Source organism: Coregonus lavaretus (genome assembly GCF_964263955.1).
Source record: "Coregonus lavaretus genome assembly, contig: HAP1_SCAFFOLD_1062, whole genome shotgun sequence".
NCBI lineage: Eukaryota > Metazoa > Chordata > Actinopteri > Salmoniformes > Salmonidae > Coregonus > Coregonus lavaretus.
This window is the reverse complement of record NW_028161196.1, coordinates 128,974-137,365: the sequence shown is the minus strand read 5'-3', so window position 1 is coordinate 137,365 and position 8,392 is coordinate 128,974.

Genomic DNA, 8,392 nt, shown 5'->3' with positions numbered 1-8,392 from the left:
CACACTCTCTCTACACACACACACACACACACACACACACACACACACACACACACACACACACACAGACATACACAGACATACACACACACACACACAGACACACACACACACACACACTCTCTCTACACACACACACACACACACACACACACACACACACACACACACACACAGACATACACAGACATACACACACACACACACAGACACACACACACACACACTCTCTCTACACACACACAGACACACACAGACACAGACACACCCACACACACACAGACACAGACACATACTCTCTCTACACACACACACACACACACACACACACACACACTCTCTATGCACACACACACTCTCTCTCTACACACACACTTATTTTGGGCAAAGAGCGATAGCACCGATTACTTTTGGATATCTTCAACAAGAACCACTCGGATCTAATTGCCTTGAGAGGCTCAACTCAGGATGGAGCTAGACCAGGCCTGGGCAATAACTTTCCAATGGAGGGCCACATTAGAATATAGTTTTGCCATCGCGGCCCAGAATCATATTACAGAATTATACATCATGTGTATGACTGTGTTGACAGATATATCCACTGTAAATCACGTCCAGATATGCTACTTATTTTACTTTTTTTAACATGCACAGAAATAAACCACATCCATGTTCTCCTTTTGATAGTTATTTTCATTATTAAACGTGCAATGACCTACATGGAGGGAAAAGTACACAGCGTTCAGCACCACGGACATAACTCTTGTTAACAGGTACGCACAAAAACACAAGAAAGAAAGAGAGCTCAACATTACGTTTAAACTCCTCAATCAGTGTGAGGAGTGAAGTCTCTGATGGGCGTTGACTAGAGCAGTGAAGTCAGGTATAGTTTCTGACGTCGCTATGCGCAGGATCTCTGAGAGGTCAGAGGTCAGAGTAAGAGATGATCTGTGCCTTGACTTGTTATATTTCATCACTTAAAATGTCTGTTCACATACATAGGTTGACCCAAACAAACATCTTCTGAGCATGACTCCTAATCTTTGGAAAGTTTTGTTTCATCGAGAGATGCATAGAACCTCGTCAGCGACATTGTTTTGAATAGTTCTCCAATCACTGCTGCATCAGACTGAAGATCGATAAGCTCAAGTTGCAGGTCAGTGGGAGCGTTATCCAGGTCAGTGGGAGCGTTATCCAGGTCAGTGGGAGCGTTATCCAGGTCAGTGGGAGCGTTATCCAGGTCAGTGGGAGCGTTATCCAGGTCAGTGGGAGCGTTATCCAGGTCAGTGGGAGCGTTATCCAGGTCAGTGGGAGCGTTATCCAGGTCAGAGGGAGCGTTATCCGGGTCAGTGGGAGCGTTATCCGGGTCAGTGGGAGCGTTATCCGGGTCAGTGGGAGCGTTATCCGGGTCAGTGGGAGCGTTATCCGGGTCAGTGGGAGCGTTATCCGGGTCAGTGGGAGCGTTATCCAGGTCAGTGGGAGCGTTATCCAGGTCAGTGGGAGCGTTATCCAGGTCAGAGGGAGCGTTATCCGGGTCAGTGGGAGCGTTATCCGGGTCAGGGGGAGCGTTATCCGGGTCAGTGGGAGCGTTATCCGGGTCAGTGGGAGCGTTATCCGGGTCAGTGGGAGCGTTATCCAGGTCAGTGGGAGCGTTATCCAGGTCAGTGGGAGCGTTATCCAGGTCAGTGGGAGCGTTATCCAGGTCAGTGGGAGCGTTATTCAGGTCAGTGGGAGCGTTATCCAGGTCAGTGGGAGCGTTATCCAGGTCAGTGGGAGCGTTATCCAGGTCAGTGGGAGCGTTATCCAGGTCAGTGGGAGCGTTATCCAGGTCAGTGGGAGCGTTATCCAGGTCAGTGGGAGCGTTATCCAGGTCAGTGGGAGCGTTATCCAGGTCAGTGGGAGCGTTATTCAGGTCAGTGGGAGCGTTATCCAGGTCAGTGGGAGCGTTATCCAGGTCAGTGGGAGCGTTATCCAGGTCAGTGGGAGCGTTATCCAGGTCAGTGGGAGCGTTATCCAGGTCAGTGGGAGCGTTATCCAGGTCAGTGGGAGCGTTATCCAGGTCAGTGGGAGCGTTATCCAGGTCAGTGGGAGCGTTATCCAGGTCAGTGGGAGCGTTATCCAGGTCAGTGGGAGCGTTATCCAGGTCAGTGGGAGCGTTATCCAGGTCAGTGGGAGCGTTATCCAGGTCAGTGGGAGCGTTATCCACATTGAAGGGGGAAAGGAGAGGAAACCAACAGCATGTCATTTTCCAACACTTTGAAATCCTCAAAACGACGAGAAAACTCACTGTTCAAAGCACGCAGCAGCGATGTATACTTCTCCCGCTGGTCATCTGATAGGGAACAGACTAGTAGTGTTGGAAGGTGGGTGAGATTGTTGGCTTCTACTAGGTGGGTCAGGAGGAGTAATTTTCCCTTGAAGGCTTTGACAAGGCTGTACATCTGATGGACAAAAAGACCCTTCCCTTGTAGTTTGGAATTCAGTTCATTCATGAGGGCCATGATGTCCACGGTGAAGGCAAAATCAGCCAACCATTCTTTATCTTGCATTTGAGGGAAATCCACATATTTTCCTTTCATTTGCAAAAACTCAGCAATCTCCGACTTCAGGTCCCACACCCTTTTAAGGACCTTCCCCAAACTCAGCCATCTCACGTTTGGTGGTAGGTTGTGGTAGGGGAGATCTGCATGGCCAGATCTCCCCTGTCTCTTCCAACAGTGAGACAAACTGCCTGTGGTTTAAAGAGTTTGCTCTTATGAAGTTTACCACTTTAGTGACTGTATCCACAACATGGCTCATTTTCAGAACACATTTACAGAGCACCTCCTGATGAATAATGCAATGCAGGAAAAAAAATGTTTGATCTGGGCTCAGCTCGGCTACTTGATCTTGTATCCTTTTCAAAAGGCCAACGTTTTTTTCCTGTCAAGTTTGGGCACCCATCAGTGGTCACACTGGATAACTTTTCAAAACTGAGTCCCAGCTTTGCCACACACTTATTAGCCTCCTCCAATAAATATTTCCCTGTGGTTGTGCTCTTCACTGACTGATGCCTTGTGTGTCACGGTCGTTGAAGGACGGGTCAGACCAAGGCGCAGCGTGATATGCATATGTGTTTATTAAACTGAATAAACATACAAAACAACAAACGGCAACGAACCGTGACGTCGGAAGGCTATACACTAACAAGCCCAAAACTCACCGAACACAAACAAGATCCCACAACACAGGCAGGAAAACTGGCTGCCTAAGTATGATCCCCAATCAGAGACAACGAGTGACAGCTGCCTCTGATTGGGAATCACACCCGGCCAACATAGATATACAACACCTAGATCTAAACCTAGACCTACCACCACATAGAACTCAACATGCACACCCTGACCAAACTAACTAGAGTCATATAGGTCAGGGCGTGACATCGTGAGAATATCAACAACTGTGCCGGGTATCACTGCTCTCATCCAGGGCCAAGGAGAAATAGGTGAAATCTTTCAACTGTTGTTCCATATTCTCTGCGATGTCCTCAACACGTCACTGTTCATCTTGACAGGGAAACATTTTCAAACAGCTCTTTCTTGTCGGGGCAAAGTACTGCTGCAGAGTCAATTTAAACATTCTTTAATGAATTCGCCCCCTCAGTGAATGGCTTGCTATGTTTAGCTATTTTGTGGGACAGTACATAGCTAGCTCTCGCAATTCTGAATGCAGTTTTGTGAAAAGTCCTTGCTGCTTTTGCAACTGAGAAAGCAACTCTTTCGATGCACTTAATCTCTGCTCAGAAGACATATTCCTATATTTCTCTGCATGCTTCGTCTGGAAGTATCGGGACAAGTCGTAGTCTTTCTAGACAGTCTTTGCACACTAAGCAGTCATCTTTCCCTGTCTTTGCACACTAAGCAGACATCTTTCCCTGTCTTTGCACACTAAGCAGACATCTTTCCCTGTCTTTGCACACTAAGCAGACATCTTTCCCTGTCTTTCCCTGTCTTTGCACACTAAGCAGACATCTTTCCCTGTCTTTCCCTGTCTTTGCACACTAAGCAGACATATTTCTCTGACACCTCAATAAAGAAATATTTCGATGTCCACTCTCGCTGGAACACCCTACATTCACTTTCTACTTTATATTTCTTTGACATTTTTGAAAAACGAATTTTTGCGCTTTTTTCTAGCTAGCTACTATTTGTAACTGTGACGTGTCAGAATGTCAGGCGCTGTCTGGCCTCATACAGTTCTTATTTATACGTGCCTTCAAAAGAAATGTCCCACAAACGGTGGGAGTTAAATCATTACACAAAGGTGAGTATTCGTTGGGCTTTAACAAATGTTTTACAAAACTTTACTATCACAAATTCTTTATGTGATTTGAGCATGATTCCGCGGGCCATATTGAATCAGGTCTGGGCCATATTGAATCAGGTCGCGGGCCGTATTGAATCAGGTCGCGGGCCGTATTTAATCAGGTCGCGGGCCGTATTGAATCAGGTCGCGGGCCGTATTGAATCAGGTCTGGGCCATATTGAATCAGGTCTGGGCCATATTGAATCAGGTCGCAGGCCGTATTGAATCAGGTCTGGGCCATATTGAATCAGGTCGCGGGCCGTATTGAATCAGGTCGCGGGCCGCATACGGCCCAGGCCTGAGCTAGACAGTAGAGGACCTTATTTCTATTCAGTCAGTAGACTAGTCCACCACTGCTCTTTCAGGACCTTTCTGTCTGAGCGTTTCAGGAGCCTTCTGATGACATGGCTCTGAGTGACTCTGAGGAAACAGGAAACACGGTCATAAAAGCTTTCCCTTATTTGTCAGTTTAGCACCCCTGATATATAGTTTACAGTACTTGCCCCAGCACCCCCTGGATTGGTCTTTCGAGCTGGATCCCTCTTAACTCTGTTTCAAACTCTAAACAAAACGCATACTTACATACAGTAGCACAGATATATGGCTGGATTGAGGAGGTACAGCACAGTAGCACAGATATATGGCTGGATTGAGGAGGTACAGCACAGTAGAACAGATATATGGCTGGATTGAGGAGGTACAGCACAGTAGAACAGATATATGGCTGGATTGAGGAGGTACAGCACAGTAGAACAGATATATGGCTGGATTGAGGAGGTACAGCACAGTAGAACAGATATATGGCTGGATTGAGGAGGTACAGCACAGTAGAACAGATATATGGCTGGATTGAGGAGGTACAGCACAGTAGAACAGATATATGGCTGGATTGAGGAGGTACAGCACAGTAGAACAGATATATGGCTGGATTGAGGAGGTACAGCACAGTAGAACAGATATATGGCTGGATTGAGGAGGTACAGCACAGTAGAACAGATATATGGCTGGATTGACGAGGTACAGCACAGTAGCACAGATATATGGCTGGATTGAGGAGGTACAGCACAGTAGAACAGATATATGGCTGGATTGAGGAGGTACAGCACAGTAGAACAGATATATGGCTGGATTGAGGAGGGACAGCACAGTAGAACAGATATATGGCTGGATTGACGAGGTGCAGCACAGTAGAACAGATATATGGCTGGATTGAGGAGGTACAGCACAGTAGAACAGATATATGGCTGGATTGAGGAGGCACAGCACAGTAGAACAGATATATGGCTGGATTGAGGAGGCACAGCACAGTAGAACAGATATATGGCTGGATTGAGGAGGTACAGCACAGTAGAACAGATATATGGCTGGATTGAGGAGGGACAGCACAGTAGAACAGATATATGGCTGGATTGAGGAGGGACAGCACAGTAGAACAGATATATGGCTGGATTGAGGAGGGACAGCACAGTAGAACAGATATATGGCTGGATTGAGGAGGGACAGCACAGTAGAACAGATATATGGCTGGATTGAGGAGGGACAGCACAGTAGAACAGATATATGGCTGGATTGAGGAGGGACAGCACAGTAGAACAGATATGTGGCTGGATTGAGGAGGGACAGCACAGTAGAACAGATATATGGCTGGATTGAGGAGGCACAGCACAGTAGAACAGATATATGGCTGGATTGAGGAGGCACAGCACAGTAGAACAGATATATGGCTGGATTGAGGAGGCACAGCACAGTAGAACAGATATATGGCTGGATTGAGGAGGCACAGCACAGTAGCACAGATATATGGCTGGATTGAGGAGGCACAGCACAGTAGAACAGATATATGGCTGGATTGAGGAGGCACAGCACAGTAGAACAGATATATGGCTGGATTGAGGAGGCACAGCACAGTAGCACAGATATATGGCTGGATTGAGGAGGCACAGCACAGTAGAACAGATATATGGCTGGATTGAGGAGGCACAGCACAGTAGAACAGATATATGGCTGGATTGAGGAGGCACAGCACAGTAGAACAGATATATGGCTGGATTGAGGAGGCACAGCACAGTAGAACAGATATATGGCTGGATTGAGGAGGCACAGCACAGTAGCACAGATATATGGCTGGATTGAGGAGGCACAGCACAGTAGAACAGATATATGGCTGGATTGAGGAGGCACAGCACAGTAGAACAGATATATGGCTGGATTGAGGAGGCACAGCACAGTAGAACAGATATATGGCTGGATTGAGGAGGGACAGCACAGTAGAACAGATATATGGCTGGGTTGAGCACAGTAGAACAGATATATGGCTGGGTTGAGCACAGTAGAACAGATATATGGCTGGGTTGAGCACAGTAGCCTACACATCACCATAGAAGGAGAATATTTGCTCTAACCTTCTCATCTCCCTCCTCCTGACCTCACATGCATCCAGGATGTTTATGTCATAGGTTATGTCCCAAATGGCACCCTATTCCCTATATAGTGCACTACTTTAGACCAGAGAATGGCACCCTATTCCCTATTTAGTGCACTACTTTAGACCAGAGAATGGCATCCTATTCCCTATATAGTGCACTACTTTAGACCAGAGAATGGCACCCTATTCCCTATATAGTGCACTACTTTAGACCAGAGAATGGCACCCTATTCCCTATATAGTGCACTACTTTAGACCAGAGAATGGCATCCTATTCCCTATATAGTGCACTACTTTAGACCAGAGAATGGCACCCTATTCCCTATATAGTGCACTAGTTTAGACCAGAGAATGGCATCCTATTCCCTATATAGTGCACTACTTTAGACCAGAGAATGACATCCTATTCCCTATATAGTGCACTACTTTAGACCAGAGAATGGCACCCTATTCCCTATGTAGTGCACTACTTTAGACCAGAGAATGGCACCCTATTCCCTATTTAGTGCACTACTTTAGACCAGAGAATGGCACCCTATTCCCTATTTAGTGCACTACTTTAGACCAGAGAATGGCACCCTATTCCCTATATAGTGCACTACTTTAGACCAGAGAATGACATCCTATTCCCTATATAGTGCACTACTTTAGACCAGAGAATGGCACCCTATTCCCTATATAGTGCACTACTTTAGACCAGAGAATGGTACCCTATTCCCTATTTAGTGCACTACTTTAGACCAGAGAATGGCACCCTATTCCCTATTTAGTGCACTACTTTAGACCAGAGAATGGCACCCTATTCCCTATATAGTGCACTACTTTAGACCAGAGAATGGCATCCTATTCCCTATATAGTGCACTACTTTAGACCAGAGAATGGCACCCTATTCCCTATATAGTGCACTACTTTAGACCAGAGAATGGCACCCTATTCCCTATATAGTGCACTACTTTAGACCAGAGAATGGCATCCTATTCCCTATATAGTGCACTACTTTAGACCAGAGAATGGCACCCTATTCCCTATATAGTGCACTAGTTTAGACCAGAGAATGGCATCCTATTCCCTATATAGTGCACTACTTTAGACCAGAGAATGGCACCCTATTCCCTATATAGTGCACTACTTTAGACCAGAGAATGGCACCCTATTCCCTATATAGTGCACTACTTTAGACCAGAGAATGGCACCCTATTCCCTATATAGTGCACTACTTTAGACCAGAGAATGGCATCCTATTCCCTATATAGTGCACTACTTTAGACCAGAGAATGGTACCCTATTCCCTATATAGAGCACTACTTTAGACCAGAGAATGGCACCCTATTCCCTATATAGTGCACTACTTTAGACCAGAGAATGGAACCCTATTCCCTATATTGAGCACTACTTTAGACCAGAGAATGACACCCTATTCCCTATATAGAGCACTACTCTAGACCAGAGAATGGCACCCTATTCCCTATATAGTGCACTACTTTAGACCAGAGAATGGCACCCTATTCCCTATATAGTGCACTACTTTAGACCAGAGAATGGCACCCTATTCCCTATATAGTGCACTACTTTAGACCAGAGAATGGTACCCTATTCCCTATATAGTGCACTAGTTTAGACCA